The 22,924-nt window shown below is 38.3% G+C and overlaps 1 long non-coding RNA gene across 2 annotated transcripts in view; it reads left to right on the top strand.

Annotated features, from left to right (window-relative positions):
- Nucleotides 1-22,924, top strand: part of LOC105668807 (uncharacterized) — a 328,884-nt gene that overhangs the window by 34,037 nt on the left and 271,923 nt on the right. The gene's annotated exons all lie outside the window — the stretch shown is intronic.

The raw sequence follows: 22,924 nt of genomic DNA, 5'->3' as shown, positions 1-22,924 counted from the left end.
GAATAGAGATTTTAAAATAATGTAAAACATGCACAGAATGCTCCAAACCAATTGTATCACTAAACAGTAAAGTTCTGAGGTTTCTCATATGTGGTAAAGATATAAAAATTAACATGCGATATAACAATCAACTGTCTGAGTGCGTGAATTTTTGACATTCTAAGTGGTCGACTTTAAACACTTCGTATTTAAAAATTACTGTAGCCTCGACATTTTCGTATAGAAGATTTTCATCTTCCAATAATCTCAGAAATCTGCTATTAATATGGATAATACGATTGGTCTGAGACATCCTGTATATCATATAATAATTTTGCATATAAATATATATCTCAAAACATCTTTGATAAATTTTGATGCTATTTTAGCATATAAAATGCAGTAATAATCATAATTTAGAAACAAAAAATATATAAGATATTTGCAATTGGTTGCTTTGAAAAGTATTGCTACATTAAATGCAAAGCAAATTAATAGACGTATGAAAAATGTAAATAACTTTTATGTATCTTTTTATACAAATATTTTTAATCGATTTTATGGATATTAGTTAATGGTGAATAAATAATTTGTTTTTTTTCGGAATTAGAACCAAAAGTATAATGTGAAAAAGTATTGTGGATATATATTTAATTAACTAAAAATGTCAATTTGATTAGATTTTAAAAGGTAATATTGTCGATACTCTTGATTGCGACTGTACGTTAAAGTTACCTGATGCAAGCTCGGCTTTGCATCGAACCGCGGCACATTGCACTGCTGCAAAGCACTACATTTTCTAAATCTCACGGGTCGAAAGACGTAAAATTTTTTCACCGAAATAACTACGAAGAAAACAAGTTTATCTTATTTATATGATTACTACCTTGCAATATAGACAATATTTCTTATCATTACTTAGCGAGAAGTTTATTGCTGTCTTTAGTTAGCTTTTCCGATAATTATATTGACTTATTTTGTATTTGTGAAATTAATATTGAACAAGAACTCTGCAAAAGTTTCGCGGGATTTTTGATTTTGGAGTTGACTAAAGGATATTATCCATCCTACTGTATCCACTTTCCAACTACGCTTTCAACACACTACTAACGCATAATTGGATAGCTCGCTGATTCTTCAGTTTTTCGCGATCGATCGGCGGCGAGATTAAAACTTGCAATTAATTAAAGGCAAAATTTGCTTCGCGTACAAAACAAACACGATAAACGGCGAAGCCGTGTGCAGTCTACGGGGAAATAACAGAGAGTCTCGGGTCCGAGCCGGTTTAAATTAACGAGTAACTTTGCACGGAGAATTTTCGCGAATTATAGCGTGTCCGAGCAGGGGAGGTCAGGTCGTCCGGCATGCGCACGGTAAGATCTGTGGACGTGAAAACGCGGGATCAAAAGGATAATGCTTAGTTATCCGACGACTATGGCACAAAACACACAGAATCGCGAATCGATAGAGGCGAAATCGCGTCGGCGAGGGTGCAATGCGGCAATCGTTTGCCCCTCCGTTTCTCTTCCTTTCTGTCTGACTCGACTTCGTCCTCTTTCCCTTTCCGCGCTTTCTCTGTCGCACGTTCTCTTTCTTCGCTCTCTTCCTTTCTCTTTTCTATTCTCATTCTTTTTCTCGTTTTCTCTACGTTCAGCCCATTGCACAAATCTTACCTGTCTCTTTTCCTCGATCTGCTCATGTTTCCGTTCTGTCTACTTTGTCTCCTTTCTCCGCGAAATTCAACCTTCAATTCTCACTCCACGCGTTACTATATTTCCCTTTCGTGAAATCCGTGAAATCTTTCGTCTTACTTGACTGCTAGATCCAGTTAGCGCCAAGAATACTTTCGTTGAGTTTCTTTTTTTCCTAATTTTTAACGTTATGAATAGCGAGAAATGAATAGAGAGAATAAAATATCTTGGTTGTAAGCGAAATAAAGTTTCTATGTTGATTATCAAATTGGTTAGTGCGCGTCATTTACGAATGAGAACATTCATAAATTTAGTATTCATACATGAAGTTCTGATTACTCGTGTTAGTAATGGTTTTCATTTGCCCATTTTAGGAAAGCAATAAATTTATAATATTTTAGTAATAAATTACGAGTATGCAAATTCAACAGGTGTAAAAGCTGTATTTAAAGCTGTATTTAAAAAGATTCAAATATCAAATGTATAATACTTTGAAATGTTCTGCTTCTACATATCCATTAAAGTTCCAAGTTGGTATTACATTAATACGAACTTGTAGCGCGGAAAGGAATTACTCTCTTGCTAAACTACGTGACGTCTACACTCAGATGCCGTTAACGTTCATGTCGAAATTAATAGCAAGTTTGTAATAAATTCCGATAGCAATACGATCACGTCATAAATGTGATATACTTGTCAAATGTTTCGTAAATGATACTATGTACTATGTACACTTTCAATCGGTCGTATTTTAGCAATATGAAATAATATCAAATTGTTGACAGATAGTTTGCAAACGTAATTTAGTTGATTGCTTAGTAATAATTTGATTGGTTAAGATTCCATGATTGCAAATCCTAAAAATAATATTAAAATATTATTTAGGCTAATGTTAATAATAGCTTATATTCTATTCATAAAAAAATAGTATTGTCAATATTATTAATAAAATTATTAATAAAATGAAATGGAAGAGATAATATTGAAAATAATAAACAGGAAAATAGTTGGACATTTTGAGATATAAATTAAGAAGTACCTTATAAAAGAAGCAATTATTTTTCAAGCAGGAAATTAGCGAAGTTTTATAGTCATAGAATAGGAAGTTGCGAATTGAACGGAGTAGACAATGCGATTTTAAACCCGCTTTGTATGCACGAAGTGCATTGCGATAAACGGAAATGAGCAAAACACTTAGAGGAATTATCAGATATTCAACTCGTATTAAAAGAACTCCGAGACCTTCTTATATCTTCTTTATAATAATTACAATGTAAAAGCTGTACCGAGCCTCGCGACTTTTAATTCCCTAATTACCACCTCGTAATATCTATATTTTATGCAAAGCATTTTTTTCAAGCTAATAAGGCAAATGCGAGTGAATCGGATCAGCGGACGATATTATAAATATTTTATAATATTTTAAAAAATGATTTAATTTTTAATCAAACTTACTTTATTGTTGAATAAATAATAGTCTTTTCAAAATAAAAATTTTCTGAATAAATAAGTACGCAGGAAAATTACTCAGCAAATTAATTTTTAAAAGTATTATAAAATATATAAAAATTATTCATTTGTATTTACTTTCCGTTTAATATTTTATAATATAAATTTTTACAAGTGCACGGGATTAATTAAACTTTTCGAAAACATAGGATATTATATTGTTAAAGTTATATTATTATTTTCTTCTTTAATCATTATAATCAAAACAATTATTTAAAAAAGAAGATATAATTATTGTGCAAATATTGCATTGCAATAAAATAGTAAAAGACAAATTTAAATTTAACTGTGCTTTTAATCGAAAACATTTAGTCATTTTTTAAAGTGTTGGTGACTGCATAAGATAACTATTTGCAAGTTTTACAGCGAGTGCCATCGTTTTGAGCACATTGACATTTACCGCAATGTATTTCCGATATGTAGTATGCTGCCGAGTGCCTTGCGCAGAAAGAGCTTTAATGTCGATGTTTTCTTGCTACATCGTGCGCTTATGACGTCGTCGTGTCGTCCGGCACGGTTCTTCATCGCAGGTCCGTCATTTGTGCTCGCCGTTGAAACTTTACGTCGTAAAATCGAGCGGTCGAACTTGGTCGCGCCAGCCCGCATGGGATCGGCGTTCCCGTCTCGTATAAAATACCATAATGCCCCGGACACGTCGATCGGAATCAGGTGCAACCAATTTGGCAGGAGTCCAAAAGCTGTGGCATGTAAATCCAGTTTGCAAGGCATCAACGCTGGCGACACCGGTGGAAATCAAACGCCGTTGCGTGGTCAATGGTCAGACTCGTATACAAGCATTCCATACGAGCTCGATTTCCAACGGACACGTTGGAGATGCAAACTCGAAAAAGCCTTTCGCAAAGCCGTATAATTCTTACAAGTGATAGGGGTGTACATTGAAGCTTTTTTTGAATAGCAACAATAGAAAAAATATAAAGCATCGTACATTCTTTACGATAAAAATGCATGTCTAAAAATTTATTTAACAAAAATGATAATTTAGTTATTATGTTTGTTTATTTATTTATTATTTAATGTGCATCTCGCTGTTGCTGTGTCGAAAGTGCGCGATTTTGTTCGTCAAATCAGTATTGTTTATTCTGCATTTTTATGCTAATGCCGGGCTTTTTTATGCTAGTGTAGATAGTCATTCTGCGTAGCGGGACGCATAAATTGGACATTTTCTTTCTAAAATGTTACTATTAGACTTAGAGACGGAACGAACACGACAGACGTCTTTCCATTTTCCACCGCGCATTCGTCTCGGATTTCCATATCGGAGCATTAACAGCGGAAGTGCAAGCTGCTCGACGGTGATAAAGGTAAACGACTGAAGGAAAGTACCGTGGGACCTTATAGACGAATAGCACGCGATCTCTTTTGCATGACCACGTGTGTTCGCACACAGGCGCGGCGTATCTGAAGAAACACGAATATGCGCGTAGAAAACATACTCACCTGTCGAGGATTCGCGCGAATTCAGCGAGGACTGTATCCAATGCAGGGATGTTGCTCACGTATCCCCGACGTTGATGCATTCGCAAAAATATTTCGAAAGATGACACAGCGGGCCGCATTCGCCCTCGAAGGCGCTTTCGTAGCTACCGAAATCTCCGGAGTGCGCAGATTTTTACTAGCGCCGGGCAATTCGCGGCACGACGCGCGAGCATGCCGATGTACTTGAGAAAACGTGATTTCATCGCGTGGAATTTCACGTTCTGGGGCAAATATGTATATGGAAAAATCGGTGAATACGTCGCGGAAGAACAGATTGAGTTTCCGACGGGAGAATGGGATATTTGAAAATCTTCATTTTGCATCGTCTTACTGAACAATTAACTTAACGAGGCTCCTGTATTTTACTTTAAATGAGAATACCTAACGCTATTTAGAAAGCGAGCAAACTTTCTTTTCCTACCGGGCTGAAAACAAAGCAGCAATCTTTTCAACGGCGAGCACATTCATTAAACGTAATACAATATCTCTGGCGCTATAGGAAATATTAGTTGAAGTAAAATATAGAATATTGCTTCCTATAAATTCATTTTGTGTTCGTTTTACGGTCTTCTCTGTAAGAGCATGTTCTTCCGATAAATTAATTTCATGTTAAGAAATATTTTGTAAAATGTGAAAAACAAAATATTAAAAATAAGTAAAACTAACTCAGATTGACGCTATGTTTGTTTAATGTGTCAGGAAAACGTATCGGATGCATCTGAAAGCGTGTTTTCAGCACTATACATGTATGTGCGATAGCCTAAAATTCCGTTCTGATAGAATTGTTTCAACGCGCATCCGATGCTCGTACGTTACAACAGCTCGTATCGCTCTTTTAACTCCAGCGTCTATTCATTTGAGATGTAAACGCCGTATCGAAGCTGCAAAAGTGTAAATGTTTACGAGCAATCGACGGTCGCGCAATTCATTTCGTACCAGCAATACGGCGAAAAACACGCTTTCAGATTCAGTGACGCAGAGGCGCAATATGCCACAAAAATAGATTTATACACAAGAAAAAGTAAAAAAGTTTGTTGTTTTAATTATACTGAGGATTGGGAGGTAACTCCGAAGAGACGCGGAACTCTGTTTCGTTGCAATTGGCGATTTACGTGGCGTATCAAACACGGTCATATGTTCAATTTCGACGCTGAAATTACGCGGGCTAATGAATTCAGTGTTTTTAACGAGCGCTTTTTGCGGTGCATGTGTATAATGAATATTACCTTCGCGAACATTTTATAGCTTTGGAATGATATTATGAGCCTTTCAAATCATATATGAAGAGATTGAATTGCAATATGTCGCTGCAGTTTATTGTGTAGCAGGTTTATTTGTCATCAAACATCTATTGCACAAATGCGGTGGTTTGTCATTCATGTCGCATCAATTAATCTCGTTTCTCAAGTAGATTCTTGGATGACTTTGTTCTTATTTTTGAGTGAAAATCTTGAAGTCTGCGTATAACCTTTATTAAAATTTGCATACACAAAATGTGTCAATGGCGCTGTTACAAAATTTGCATACTATTTTCATTTATCATGCATATTATCTCGATGATACAAATTTAACAAAGCATATAAAGTATGCTGATTTTTTGTAAGTCTTGAAAAAATGCTTGCAGATATATATGTGTGTGTGTGTGATATGTGTTGCCGATAAAAAATATATTTTTTCGAGAATTACACGAATTTAACGTATATAAATCTCTACAAGACTTTTATTGATACAGTTTACATATTTACAAGTCAAAATGTTCTTACACTTGTGGCACGAAATATTCCGAGGCACAACGAATACGATATTAAGCCGAAGCGTCGGTTAATATACTGAAAATAGCTACGAAGGTAGAAGTAGGCGCATGATAATACTGGTGCGAGAGCAACCGAAATTGCTGGTGTTTGCCCGACGTGTCTCGAAAATTGCATCGGTGCAAGATGAGTTTTGAGAGGCTAATAACAATAACAAGTTCACCGATGCTTTCGGGCTATGAGAAGGGTAGTTTGGCTCGGTGTGAAATCATGAGATAAGCTAGATTTATGCTTTAGATAGAGAACTTCTTCGTCAGATTACAATTGGTTTTGTGATCGATGGCGTGAATATCATGAATACAGTGTGCAAATTAGCATTAATACGGATAAATAATTCGATTTTCTAAATATTATCTATTTTTGTCTAAAATTACGGATGTAAGTTTATTAGATAATTGATGCAAAAGCACATAGGAATCTAATTTAATACTTCTGAAGTCAGTTATTAGTATGGCAAACATAGATCTATTATACAATAATAATTATTAATGTATACTGTACAGTTACAGAGATAGTTTGAATATTTTTATGACTTTAAGAACGTTCTGAAATTTATTTTAAACTTTTATAATAATTACGTTTATTAGAGAATGTTGCTCTGAAACATAAACTTTAAGTTGAATACGGTCCGTTTTAGCTGATTTTGGTCAATAGAACAGTACAATACGGTTCAGCTAGTAATCCGTGGATTTCACGATGTTTGAATCGTTATTTTAGGAGTCAACGTGGATCGCGCTTCGTTAGTACGCCGCATTAACGCACACGGTCGTTGTAAATTTTTAATGCAGCGTTATCGTGCGACGTACAGGCTCATTCGTTAGCCTGCGTTGATCCTGTCACGTGGTAGGAATGACATTCACCGATATAAGCACTTGCGAAATGAGTCTGTCGGATAAGTTGGTTTACGTGCGTGTAGAATATTTTGCAATACAGTGGATTCATAATTGCGTTGTTATCAGATATTTTGACGTTATAGCATTGCAGATTGAATAATATAATGAACAAGGTACTTGATAATAAATAGGATTGAGTTCATGATAGTTGAAAAGCCGTCGGAGCGCGATTCTATCGTATTGCTAATTTTAATTAATTTCTTGTTCAATGTTAAATTTTGTTTCTATTATGAAAATAAATTTATACACATTATTAGTAGATTAAAAATTATGAAGCTGTATGAAATATTATCAAATGTCCTATATATCTCAACATATAACAGATTGAAGTGACAGCAATGGACATGCTTGAAAACAAAACGTTTAAAAATAAAATAGAGCACAAAGTGTACTAAAAGTAGATACAGTGTTAGAAGTCGACCGACAAAAATTGTCTAAAGAAAAGCCCGCGTCGCCGGGGTCGATTTTTCATCCGCATGAAGAGAATCGACGATAGCGACGGGAGTGCGTTGACGTGGCGCAGGGCAAAGTGCAGCCGAGTATTTCATATGGGAAATCATGTTGCGATACCTTCCAATCAGATAGGCAATCGATGCGAGGATGGCGCGGTGATTGAAGTGCAGCAGCGCGAAGAGTGATTGCCGATGTCAAAGGAAACTGAGGGGCAGCAGGGATATAGCGCGTCTAGCTGAAGAGAGACACTCACGCTCTCACATTCTATTTATGTCACGTTGTGCTCGTCCGACACTCCGCAAACAGCGGCTTGGCGGTGGCTCCTCTACGACGTTGCGTCGAACGCGTCACCGAACGGCTTTACATTTCATGCGGATAAAGCGTTAAATGTAAGAAAGGCGCTTGAACTTCTTTTGATTTTCCGCGATTTGAGAGTATCTTTATCGACGATTGACCGACGCGCGTATCTTTTTTTCTAGCAATTTATATTTACCGCGATAGTCACGAAAATATGAAGGTAAGGTTAAAAGGTGGATATTTCATCCAAAATTTATTGCCCCCCTCCGCCATAGAAATTAGCTGTCAGCTTGCAGCAGATAAGAAGGATTGTAACCGGGGGGAATTGTAAAGTATAGGATCTAATCACACCCGTAAGACGCAAAGTAATGAAACCTACGAGATATAGCGCAACGGCGAGATCTCTGGTTGCCGAGAAATTGCTCTCGGATCTGAGCGGATTCTCGGAGACATTGCCGACGGTTCTTCACGGATTTGTTCAGGATAAGAAGCTTTCAACGTTGTCTGTATGAAATTTCTTTTTAACTCCGTAACATCGCTAATCGCCTTGGAAGACCCGTTAAGATGAGAAGTCTTGAGGGGTGATCCATCGAGAAAATGAACACATCTTCTCCATCCAATTTTTCTATATATCGAGCTTAAGAAGCGATATAAAATTTTCTTATTGTATAGATTATCCCTGAAAACAAGATGTACATAGCAATGTATGAGTACTTTGATTGTGCTCACATTATGAATCTGAAAATGGTCCACAGAAGCATAGAATTCAAAATCGTTTGCTTTTTTTGGATAAAATTTCAAAATTACACTTTAAATTACTAAAGTTATCCAGTATTGCGTCAATTTTTACTTTAGCCTTAGCACGATTGGCGGAAAATGGTTGACAAAATAACGATTTAAGCGTTTATTTCGATCGTCGCCAAAATCGGTTTCACGGGACTACGAGTTTCATTCACCTGTGTCCCCACGGGATATTCGGTGTATATCGTGATGCTATACCGATCGGAGATCTTTTCCTTCAGGGCTCTTCCTACCGGCCAAACGTGGCTATCCCGAGCTCGTCCAGCATTCCGTGCTCGTCTCATTTACGATCGAGTTACAGGCTCGTTTCACGTACGAGCGGCACGTAACTCCACTCCACTCGTCCGACATGACGTCCCAGCTTTTTTCGAGCGTTGCCGCGTCGAGCGCTGTGTAATCTTCTTTTCGCGTAGAATTCGAGACGACGTTGCGCTTCCGATGACCTGCGAGTAAATTCACACTACTTTTGACCATTTGATGGTATTATTGTCAGTACAATTGAATCTCTATTTTGAATTACACGCTTTGCGTTCGAGTAACTTAAACAAAAGATTAAAAGTATTTTATAAAATGTTTATTTAAAAACATGTAAACTTTTTGCACGGAATTACCATATTTTATTATTTCTGCTAAATACCTGTCGATAACGGTGTGTTATTAGGATCAAGCAACGCTCACTGATAAAAGATAAGCGGCTTAAGTCGTATATACTCGAGCCTTGCTTTGCGATACGTAAATATATTCGCCGAATTAATCTCTTGTTACATAATAACAGCTAAGTCTCTCGAAAATTTCTTTAATGTATCTTTCACATATTACATTTTTTTGTGGATTAGTCTTACAGCAGATTATGAGCGGATACAGGAAATTGGAAATTTCTTTACTATTTTTGCTCGTATAAATATTATTTTCTGTAAATAATGTTTCAATCTTAGTGATGGCTTATATATATCAGAGGCTACGATCTTACGATCGTAATGTAATTTAAACGAAACTTAAGAAAATTAAAATTTATTGTGACTCGAATTCAAGCGGAAAGATACGATTCTCGTGTTCTTTCTTTTTCTCTTTTCGCGGTTTCACTTGAAAATCTGAGCGTTTATACGACAGCTAGAGTATTACGTCACTGACATCCACCTAGTTTATTAACATCCACTCTGTAGCCTTCTCCTCGTTCGTGAGTATATTAAACTAGTGAGTCCGCAGCGAGGTTTACCATCCTCTCTCATGCGGTACGCGTAAGTATGCGTACGCGTGCCTGTCGCGTGTGTGGCACACACGTACCAAAGATCCCGCACATTCCAGCGTGCGCACAACCTGGATTGTGGGTAGCACGCTTGGATGGTCCAATGAACCCCAATAACTCAATCCATCCTCGAGTTAACGAGTTTTCCGTGCAGCGACCCTTACATCCCTGGTTTTAAGCGATATCCACATGTTACGTCGATGCCGAATATTTCCGATTGTTGTGACGGTTAATGCCAATTATTGATTAATCGCATTTTCAATGCCCGTGAAAGAGTGAGAAACTTTCGATAAATTGGTGTACAGAATTTAGATTAGTTTCAATTAAAAGCTAAATTGTGATTGATGTATTACTTAAAGGTGCACTGTTATTTTCAGCATATTTTAACGACGCCACCAGTTATAAAATATTTAAATTATGGTTTGCTATATTGGTTTTATGAATTTTTAGAATTATTCAGAATTGATTTTGCAATTCAATTTGTGCGGAAACAAAAATAATATTAGTGCTTGTTTCCATAAGTTCGATGCGGAAAATGTAACTTATTAAAATATCCCTCGAGGTCGTAATATTTTTGTCCATTCGTGCATAATCCATCGAAGGACGCCACGCCAGTTATTGGTTAAGGAATTTCCGTGGGCGTTTGCAGAAAAAAGGTAGCATGGATCTATAACCAAATCGATAAATCGATTTCGGAACGTTCGTTTCCTGCTTATCGGTTTTTCGTGAGCGATGCAGGATGCACGATGCATCGGGGGTTTTCATCAAGAGATAGCCGGACGGCCCGTAAGCGTCAAAATCAACGGGCCGAGGGCAAGAGGCGAAATGAGTTTCCGCCGAGGAGCGAAAAACCGGCTAATGACGTGAGGCAGTCCGGCGGAACGACGTTAGTGGACCGCCGAAAAACTCCATCGCCCGAACCTTCCGTATTTAATAATGGTGTACATCATCCTCCCCGGTTTAGAGGTGATGAATGTTTCTCACGGCGTACAGTTGCGCGAGATTAAGTGCCGACGTCGTTAAAATTTTCTATTAAAATTCCGCTCGTAAAAACCATAAAATTGAGGTGTCACGATAAGGGGAGCAATTGCGCAGATTCGCGTCAGAATGTGACGTTCACGGCGAGCAAGACGTTAGTCAGATTGTTCAGTTTTAGATGACACGATGTTAGAATCATAATGCCTGCGAATGAAACTCGTTGAAATTATAATACTCTCTTGACACAGAACGAAGGTTTATTCACTTTGCGAGACTTCGGAATAATTCAAGGGTATCCGCATTTATTACGCGCGCTACGTACACGTTATTTTATGCTGTCATTGAAGTGTATTATTCAAACCTCTGATAGTTAGGAAACCGTGCGCAGTTTCACACATTTGCATTACCGCGCGCGCCAGGATGGCCACTGCTACATTGATTAAGGCCACGGCGATTACATAATTACGGGAAACTTCTAACAAACGGCTGAGACCAATAGTGTCGGCGCACCGGTGTAGGTGTGGGGATTGATTCGCTGTGATTTCATCGAAGCACGTTTCCAGGGAGTGATGGAATTCTGTTCCTTCCTTGGAACTTCGTGGCGGTAACTACGGGCGCGTGATATACTGTTTGTGAGAACTTTATACAGCAGTTAGCCGATGGCTATGCAGCTGTGCTCCTCGTCGTGTAGCATGCAGCCCTTTGGCACGTGGTAATTCTCAGTCTTTGTGTTTCGTGCTTATGTAATCAACAGGAATTCATTATAATTTTCCGCGCATCAACGGGCGAGGAACGGCGATCATTTTATTGACGCCGATATCTTAATTATTCTATCAGTCGTGGTACGCGAGAGATGTAAAAAGCGTATTTATTATTCTCCCGTTTTATCTGTTGTTGCTTACGATTCAAAATTCAAGATCGAAATTCGGGCTCGTCAGTCTTTTACAACGAATTGCGCTCGGGAAAAATCGATGAATTCGGCATTTGTTGAGCTCACTTGTTTTCATGCTGCGCTGCAAGAGCTTAAAAAAATGTATCAAAACACGTATTCTCTTGTAATAATCTCCTTTACTTTGCAAACGTAAAAGCTTTCATATTAAATTTAAAAAATATAAATATGTACTATGATATGCGCATTCGCAAAACGGTTGCATGCTAATTGAGTTGTGCAATCTACGCAGCTTCTCACAAATTATATTATACGATGCAGCAGTGCGTAATTCTTTAATGCTCTGTTGCAAGGTATGATACATAATAATCCAGCAAGGATACGTAATAACATAATATGGATAATAGTTATTCTATTACGATTATTGTGAGAAACGGAGAGGAGAGCGAGAACAGCGGTGCTTCACGCAGCTTATCCAACTAAGCTCCGCGTATTCCGCCCCTCTTCCATGTTCGCCCGACCCTTTCGGATTCCTCGATGCCGTGCGAAGAAAAGCTCTGGCACACCCTTACTCTCAGGCTGTCTTTGCTTCTCCGTTGCCCCTCCCTACGCATCCCTGTCAGGGATCATCATTGAAGTTCGTAACCACCGAGAAACGCTTCGCGAGATCTTAATTCTCCAAGTTTTTCCACCTCGCGCTTCGTATACAACGACCTGTGGATTTAAAACGAACGGAATTGTTGAAGAGGATTTCGAAGAGTTTTAATTTTCGGTCCCGCCGACAGCGCGGCCTTACTTTAAGGGAAATTTATCGCTCCTCCGCTTTCCGCTCTCTTTCTTTGCCGACCGGCAAGCTGCGCGAATGCGATTAACTCCGGCGAAGATAAACTCCGCACCTTGTAAGATCCGGTTTTATTAAACTTCTTACACGCGGGCTCGGCCGCGCCCGACTGTTATTTGCGCTATGTCGGGACAAGATGTAATTTCGGGGAGCCTGGATTAATCAGTCTCTACATTAATTATTCATCGGTTATACGTGTAGTTAAGTATGATATCATTATGAGAAATTAAGTGGTAAAATTTTTTATATTTTTATTATTATTTTATCGAATGAGAAATGCTATCACTGTCAATTTTACGGAGAATGTTTTGATATCTATTTTCCGTTAAATCTCCTAATCTCATTTTCATGGATTATATAGATTTACGAGAACGCTCGATAACGTTTGACACTGAATATAACAATAGCCATCAGCACTGACGAGCGTGCCGCATAGGGTTGCAAATGTGGAGGTCAGCTATTTGTCTTCATTCGGTCCCACGTGGCATCTAGGGGTGGCGACCCCTCATTATCACCTCGCCATATCCATCCTGATTAGAGCTAAACATGCAGTAAACTCTCTAGCCATACGTTGCCAATCTCTCAAGCGGTGATCGACTAGGGAATTCCTGTTGAAAGAATTTAATAGTTTGAAATAATTTTGTAACAATGATTTTATAACAATTTTATAACAATTATTTTATAACAATGGTGGAAATTAATAAAAATGGTAGTATCATATTTTACATAATCCGAATTTTGAATAAAAAACTTATCTAACGATTAAATCAAACAAATTTGCTTACTAATTTCTATTGGCTTCAGTTTGCCATTAATTTTGTCAATTATTTTGATAATCAAAAATTTATCCTTATACATAATTCTTGTAAAAATGCGAGATTTTAGCGATATTTAGATATAGTAGATTATAGATTATAATGTTCTATTTTAAACCGTTGTTATAATTGATTACATGTTAATGTTTTAAACACAATAATTTATTCTTTTCTAATGATTCTTTATTTATTTATTAAATTTGTTTTACTTTTTCACTGCATAAATATAAAATATAAATATAGATATAAAACATTTCTTTGTAATAAAAAGAAAATTTAATCACGATTTACTCCACTGAATGGAAAACTATTGCCCGTCTTGATTAAAGAGTCATTGCTAATGAATTGTCGGACGCGAATGTATAACCGGAGCCTAATTTACGTCTGACTGCGCGATCGAGTATTAACTAGAGGATTCCAAGATGCGGCCTCTTTTCCACTATAATTTTTCTCAAGAAAGATTTCATCATTCCACGAGCAGCGTTAACCTTAATCGAGACGTCGAAACTCGTTTGACGCTGGGTAAAATGTTAAAGATTTTCTTTGATAGAGCGTTTTCTCGAGGTTTCTCAAATTCGATTCAACGTCTCTCTACCGCTGTCTAATTAGAAAACTAATTTACAGGCGCATTTACATGTGAATCTGTTTATCGTAAAACTTCGCTGCCGTCAGTCCGAATAAAGAAAAGGTAATACTCCCGGCCGCTCAAGTCTGTAACGCGTCTCGTGACGCTAAATGTAAATCACAAAGCGCATCGAACATCTCCGAAAAAATTCCGTCTAAATAGGGACTGTAATTTAGCGTCGGATAGGGCAGGCAGAAATACTCATCAAGTTCGCCGTAATTTCATATTTCAGCGCGTGATCCGCCTTTTCGTTGCGATAACTATCTTCTCTCTCTCTTTCTCTCTTCCTCCTTCCCTCGCGCGCGCGCGCATCAAGACGCAGCACGCGAGACACATCGGTAGCTCCGACGAGCAATCCTTCTTCTTTTTTCCTCCTTGCTTCTATTACGATGCCCTGCGTCCAATTAAGGAGGCGCCGCCAGGGCCCGATATATAAGTGGAAACGTACCGCGTGTACATGCTTGCCCGCTGTGTGTGCGGAATACCTTGCAAGAAAGTTCTAACAATATCCTTGTTCGCGGCCGCGGCGGAACTTCGGGCTCCCGAGGCCGAGTTAAACCATGGGGGATGTTCCACGGCTTCGAACTCGTATATTCGAATACCCGAGAGCCCGTTTGAAGTTCCAGAATTTTAGCAGAATATCCGATGCCCGGCAGACAAATTACGATAAATTCTCCATAGTGAACGGTGCTGGTAGATGCACAGATGAAACCCGCGAATACATCGTTGTGAATTTGCTAACTCGCGGATAACTATACATAAACGCTTTTCGATACTGTGGCCTACAAGTTAAGAAGTACTGAGCAAGTAAATATTAAAAAAAAATTTTTTTGCCGGTGTAACATAATTTTTACATTTGGAATTTTAGAATTATTTATGAGATTATTTGAAGTATTTTTTAGCGACTTTTCTGACTGTATTGTACTTAAAGTTTGTTGTTTTGCGCACTTTTAGTCGCTCACGCGGACAACCGAACGGGGCACCACCATCCGTCTTCCTCCTCACGCCTCTCTATCCCACGCAATTTTTCTCTCCCTTTTATTTTCATTTCACTCACTTCCCTCAAAAATGGATAAACGCCAGGAAGAATGCCTCGACGCCCCGCACCGGAGGCTCTTTATTTTCCGGCATTGTTGAATTTCGCGCTCTAAACCTGGCGAGACCGCGCGCGCACTGCGATTTATCATTCTGTTTTTCGACGCTCTCTCTCGTGTCCCTCATGTCGCTCGGTCGTCCTTGTCACCACCGGCCGTTGGCCGTCCCCCCTTGTCGTCGCTTCTCCGGCGCGTCCGCGCACTGCAAAACCGCTTTTTTCGTTTCGCATGGTTTTCACGGAGGACTTGGGCAATTGTTCGTTTGCAGTGAGAACAACAAGCGCGTCAAACGCCGGGCCAGCCGACGGATTCGTTAGGCGAGCATTTAACGAAACCCCCGGCGATGGTATTCCCTCGTGCCGTCCGCGTTTGTACCGACTTCCCTCACCCTCCTCCTCGCCCTTCTTGTCGGCTGTTTCTGGCTCTCGCAGCTCATGCGATCCACTCTTACGCCGGCTTGCCCTATGCATACACGCGCGCGCAAGTCCACCAATGGTCACTTGCGCTATTGTACACGCGGGATATACACGTGATTTTGCGAGGCGTTTTGTTTCCCATCCTTCTCCCCGGCATCGGCATTTTCCGGCCGACCGTAGCTTTTTTGCCCCCTTCCTGCACCATTTTTCCTGACCATTTTCCGGCATACCATGCGCGATGCTTTTGATAATAGTCATATAGCTATCGCGGCAAGAGTGAAGCGACGCGGAATTCGGCCGATTTGGCCGATCAACATGGAAACCATTGGGTTTCCCTTTATTCGTTACACAGAGAAGCCATGGCTTTGTTGATGAGTTAAACGGAAGCGAATTCGAAAGTAAAATACGTATCGCGTTAGTTTCGTTATTTTTGTCATCGATACGAATTTAATCGGTAAACAAAAAGAAATTGCCTTATTTTCCAAGAGACGTAATAATATATTTTTATACTATTAAAATATATACGCTAAATATATAACGAATCCTTTTGCTTTATTGAATTTTTCCGGTTTAAAAGATACAGCTTGTTGGATAGAATACTGTTGTATAAAAAGAATGATTTTTTTAAAGCTATATAGATAAGTTTTTTTATTACTCGCTAATTCAATTAAATATTAATGAAAATAATAGTGCTGCATGCAACTCGCGCACGATTACGTGATATGCATAAATTCTTGGTAGAACTTGCCTCAGTCAACTTGACGGAACATGCAATATGTAATTTCAGAGTCTATCATACACAGCATGCAATTCTCAAACTGTATTTCGCAGAACCTCGGGGGCTTTTGGATTTTTCTATTGATGTTTGACGCATTTGTAATAAAAAATCAAAGTGCTGTTAGAAACATCTGACAGAAAAGGATAACATACTTATTCTTTCAATCGTAATATAAAAATTAATAAAATTTAAATAATACTGAGATTTAACAAAGTTTTATTTGCGCGGAGAGGAGCTTCGCCGAATAATCCATCAATTAAAATAGCTTCTTACAAACATAAATGAACTGTTGTTGTTCAACGTTTTGACTGTATATAGTGCGTTTGTGGGAAATATCGTCGTACGAAAATTGTTCTGACGCGATCTTAATTGAGAGGCTTTTATTAGGCATCGAAAAAATTTAGCCACATTTTGCGCCCGCATTATGACGTCAAAGGAGCTGGAAGAAACCGTAGAAAGAGGCAGGAAGAAGTGGTAACCGGAGTGGAAGCCAGTAGACGATGTTCGGTAAATACGTAATACACGAGGGAACTCGCTCGGTTTCCCGCGGCTGACGTCATGCGGCATGTTACGCTCGAAGAAATAGTTTTACAGGTGGTTTTCCATCGTGACTGTAACCACGATCCCGGTTGTATAACTAGGACGAATATGGCGAAAACTGCCGTCACCTCGTCCGCCGGTGTTCCCGTAAGACCCGGCTGCGGTGGAATGTATCCCACCGGAATTACCTCATCGCTCATATTCGTAACTTCTTTTGCGTTACTTATCCCGCTTTGTTATTACCTATTCTGCGCATTATAACATTTTAAACCTTCAATTTTTGCTTAATTCTACAAGTAAAAGTAAACGAGAAAACTTAATTTCTAAATTTAAAAAATATAATTTGAAAAGATGAAAATTTGTCTTTGCTGATGCGATGACAATCCAAGTATTATTCTTGTCGGAAATTAAGATTCAGATCTTATTTATTTATAACCGGCTTTACATTCGCAAGACGAACTCCTGCGGGAGTTGGTCGGTATCGAATCGAATGTTGAAAGGAAACGAACGAAGTACAAACCGTAAAGCGAAAGTCAGTAAATATGTAATACGCGAGGGAATCGTCTGATTTTCCGGCAATTGACATCACGCGATAGGTTTTATTCGGGTAAATATGTGATTTTACAGGTGGTTGTGTATGATGGTTCCAATCACGTCCTATTGGAGGGAAATGCGGATATAATCGATCCTTAACTTCGCAGGGAATACACAGCATGGTGAGTTTAAAGCCGTAATGGTTCATATCCGAAATCGATCTAGTTTGCTAATTCCGCTTAATTATAATAACAATATTAGATATTTCTCCACACGCGATTAATACTACGCTTTATTAGTATCCTGAAATGCTTAAAGCTATATATCGACGGAACAAAAGCCACTTTATGGAAAATCGTGCGATCAAAGAGAGATTACAATTCACTTTGAGAAGAATACATGTGTACAAAAAAATTTACTTTGAAAGCAAAGTATTTCAATATAAAATTGCACAAAAAAAAAATTTTTTTTAAATTGACTTTTATTGGTTAAAATAGCATTTTTGTTATCAATAATATATTTTATTACCGATTATATCTACGTCGAGTGTTACGTGATCAGAATTCCAAACGTATTTCATCAAGTTATGCGCGGCCGCAGGCGCATCGAATTTTTTTCTTGTCCAAAGTGTTTCACGGTAACGCGACGCAAAAAGAACTATAACTCTAACTAAGTTTCTTCCCGGACTAGAAGACTCTGTGGCAAACTTTTCGAAACGCGTAGCCACATGAAGTTTCGGCTGCTTTACGTTTGCCCCTGCGCATAGCTTTTATTTGAATATCGTAGTCGCAAGCAACATGGCATTGCTTCGGGTGATTCCATAGGCAAGTTCCAGAGTCATTGTTTTTGCTGTTTCGTCTACTACTGAATTTCTTTAGATAAGGAATATAAAGGAATGCATCGCCCTTTTATGCAGTCAAAAAAAAAGTATCTAGAAAATATAGCATTATAAGAGCAATACATTTAATATCTGCTATTTTCTTTCGGATTAAAATTTAAAACAAATGCGCAGTATACTCTGTTAATTGGCATATATGAATTGCATGTTTTATTGTTATATTGCGATGAAAAATTATATTTAAAATTCACGATATCGTTTTTCGAGCGGGCGAAATAACTTTGCTGCGATCGTTCAGTTTGGAATAACAAAGCAGCAGTTGCAACACGAAAAGCAGTTTACGCGGTAAAGAATGAGAACAGTGCAAAAAATATTACTAGTGTGATCTGTCACTTCATTTTTTATTGAGAACTAGATATCGCAGCGCAATAAAGTTGAGATTTACAGGATAGTAAAGTTATTGATAAAATTTATCACTCATACACATGTACAATGTTCCATATTGCTATTTTGCAATGTGTTCCATATTGCTATTTTTCGTTTTCTATGATTTAATAAACGTTCAATTACAACGAATTGAAAAAATGTGGAATTGTTCTGAGATAATAATGGATTTTTAATATGCCAAATTGACAATTATAATCTATTTAAACTTTTGCAAACTGTACGTTACTTACGTAATCATATAAAATGCATGTGCAATATTCTAAGCGAGGAAACTATGAGCGTGTTCGATTAAACCTCAATGCTTACCTTTTCATGATGCAATTAACTTTTCACGTGCGGTTGATTAATCTGTCGCGAAAGTTGAAAGACTGGCAAATTGGATCTCTATAGTCTTTAGACTGTTGCCCTTTTAATTTTTGATTATTACTTTCCGCAAATAACGACACGCCTGCGGGCTCTTAGAAACCGCGTATCGGTCTCCGCGAGGGAATATAAAAGCGCATGGATGCGGCTCGCTTAACGAGCAACAATGTCCACGGACTGTCTCTCCCCTTGGTAGTCTCGGCGACAACACTGTGGCAAATTAAATTAAATCCGCCTACAGGGCATGGCGATCGATAGATTTTCATTTGGCGTGCAGCGAGTTCCGATTGGGACGAGGAAGAGCGCGAATCTGGGTAGGCGCGGGCGGGAGAAGGAAGGGACACGTGAGCGGAAAGAAGATGGAAAAAGAGCGAGGAAGAAAGAGAAGCGAAAGAAAAAGAGAAGAGAATGATGAGGGCAAAGTGAAAATATTGCCTCGCGGCCCGCAGGCTGAGCTTTCCGCCCTCTCGCCACCTAGCTCTCCGCCCTTTCTCCGACAATCCTCCCACCCATCGGCACCCACCCTGTCGTTTCTCTTTCGTTCTGTCGCCGCCGGGAGAATTTCCTCGCTTAATCTGCCGATTTATTCGCCAATCACGCAGTTCGTCCTGAATTCTTTCGCTGCGTCACTTTGCCGCCGCTCGTCGCAGGGGCGAAGTGGATTCCCGTAATTAATAAACGACATCGCGCGATGCTTCCACAAAACTTACTCGGATTTTCTCGTAAACATCTGTATTAAGTTCGGTGATACACGCCGGATCGTAATTATCGGCGATAAATCTTATCGCTTGGCAGATCGTTTACTGTAAAATGCGTGTCGGTCTATTCTTGTTCCAGCAGTATATCATGTTAAAAAATGTAGAAATTTTTTCCAACCGATACTCTTCAATTTTTTATTTGCGTGATTTAATCTTACATTAGTAATAATTATAATAGTGTCAATAACTCACAAAGTATCCAGCAATTTAGTGACATAGATAGCTGTTTCTGTTTATCTACAGCAACGCAGAATTGTACAATGAGCATAGAATAGACAAATATTTGAGTTATTGCACATTATTGCATGTTGTTTGAATAGTCAGTTATTGTGCCATTATGACGTCGAGATGCGAGAGAGATTAGGCTCGAAGAAATATCTGCGTAACTGAGCTTCTTGGCATTTGACTGAAGTATGTTTACTTGAACTGAGAGCTACAAACTTCGAATTTCATGAACTGCTCGAGGACTTGCTCAAGTTGCAGTCTAATAAACATTCGAGTCTTGGAAGATATCTAAAACGGTAGATGCAGTAAAGCTAAATAGAGAGATTGGCCTATTTTCGTGCCATATATTCTAGATTTATCATAAGTTAAGTGATGAAGAAATTTCAAAGAATAAAGAAACGTTAAAACAGATAGAACGTCTTGAAAGAAATGGAAATAGAAATATTCGATTAGATTAAATTCTAACGAAATATTTAAACATTACATTTTATAAATAACGAAAATCCGTTTACAAAAATATTTTTAAAAAGATGTATCTTTACAAGAAATGTAATTGTATTGTTAATTTCAAAGCACAATATAGCATTCAAAATCAAGTAAACGTACTGAGAAGGCGTTCAGGAGAATCTCTACCTTCTGTTGAGATTATGAGGAATTAGATACACAAAGGATATATCTAGCGCATAACTTAGCTCGGAGCAACATACACTGGACGTGTTAATACTCGGCTTAAGTGTATTTGACGCTATGAAATTGAGGAGCTAGAAGCGTCAAAGTTCAAAAAGTGCTCGAGGACTTGTTCGAGCTGAAGACTAATAAAGGCGCGAACATCGTAGGGTAAGAAGGTAAACGCGGTAGAGATAAGAAGAGGCCGAGAAGACGCATCCGCGCGTCTGTGCTGCAGGTCGGCCTGGGATGTTCAAACAAATGAGAAGAGAGGTTAAAGTCCTCCAGAGCGAGAAAGTAATTAACTTGGCGCGCGGAAGCCGGGGCTGGGGTGCCCGAGAGTAGTAAAATTCGTTATTACCGAGCTTAATGGCGCGACTCAAAAATGTTTAATCTACCTTCATCCGCGTCTGTGGTCCTTCCGCCTTTTGACTTCGGGCATAGCACTCCGTGGAAATGCGGAGTTTTCAAGAGAGTCGTGCTTTTTACTGCGTGACATTTCCGGTAGACTTTCGTAACCACTTAATTGTTCTCTTTTTACATTATGTAATGCCAAAAATCATGCGGCAACGTAGACCATATAAGAATAAATCTTAGTTTAACGTTTCTTATACTGTACATTATATATCTTGAGATTTATAATTGAGAAGAAAAGAATATATTAAAATATATTTAGACAAATTAAAAGTTGTCTAAAAAAATAGAAATAAAAATGTCGAATAAACTTATTTGACATTTAATTTTAGAAAGCACTTAAATCTATTGTTGAATGTTACAAAAAGTAATAAATGTCATCAATAAACCAGATGCTGACATTTTAATTAGATTGGGTACGTCTCGTCTATAAAAATATTTAATTTGAACACATTTACATTATACAAATAATTAATTTGTATCCAGAGCGCAACAAATAACGTGATAACCGTTTGTTTAAAAAGGTCACGCTTGCATTAAAAATATTCAAAAATGCAGGATAGAAAACTAAAATACTAAAAAATATTTTTAAACGAACATGACTTCGTTCGCTGACGTGCAAAATGAACGTATATTAAAAGATAATTGAATAACGTCTTAATTTTTGACTTTTGGAGAAATACGAGACGAACTACAGAAAAATGCAGCCTATTCTAAAAGCAGAGCACTAATGGAAAATTTAACAGTACAGGTTGAAATTTACGGAGCACTCTCTTTCCAAATGTGAGCAATGCTGCTTTTATTACTGCACTCATAGCACGAGCATTTCTTTTCACACTAAACGAAATCTAATTTAGTTCTTCATAGGCTGCTTTTCTGCGATATAAATTTTTTTATATATATGTAGATTGATTGTCATTATTATACATATGCTATTTTATACATTTCAAAATAGTGCTATAATTACAGAGCATTATTTGCGTTTGCCGCAGCGATTCTTTAAATATCTCGTTACTTTTTTCGTCACAAAAACTGTAACGAAATTGTAGTTGACGTTCACGTGTTCCACTTACCTTATGCGTTTTTGTAAGGAGACTTTGCGTTACACGAATCACAACATAAAATGCATCTTGCGCGATGAAACTCGCGTTCCGCGATATCGCGTAATATTACAAGACATCTTTCGTAGTTAGCCTACGGCCGATAATATTTCAGAACGATCCGAGGTGGAACTTCATTTCGTGGTACAGTTACAGCATGTGGCGGCATTGGTAGATACGGTAGGAATACCCATGGGAACCCATTCGCTTTCGCGGAATTCTCTAACCACCGATGCAATCTCGTATCTCGTCGTGTCTCATCCGCTTTTATATCGTTCGTGCTTTAAATTCAAAGGGCACGGTTCCGCTTTACTGTATCATCGTGTGTTATATCATGACGCGAAGGTGTCTTGCAAATTTTTCGCTGAAGAACTAGAGTGATAATACGCACGGACACGCGCGGAAACACCTCTTGGAAGGGCATGT

The sequence above is a fragment of the Linepithema humile genome, chromosome 3 (assembly GCF_040581485.1).
Source record: "Linepithema humile isolate Giens D197 chromosome 3, Lhum_UNIL_v1.0, whole genome shotgun sequence".
NCBI lineage: Eukaryota > Metazoa > Arthropoda > Insecta > Hymenoptera > Formicidae > Linepithema > Linepithema humile.
Note: the sequence above shows the minus strand (reverse complement) of the source record. Positions and strands in the feature narration are given on the sequence as shown.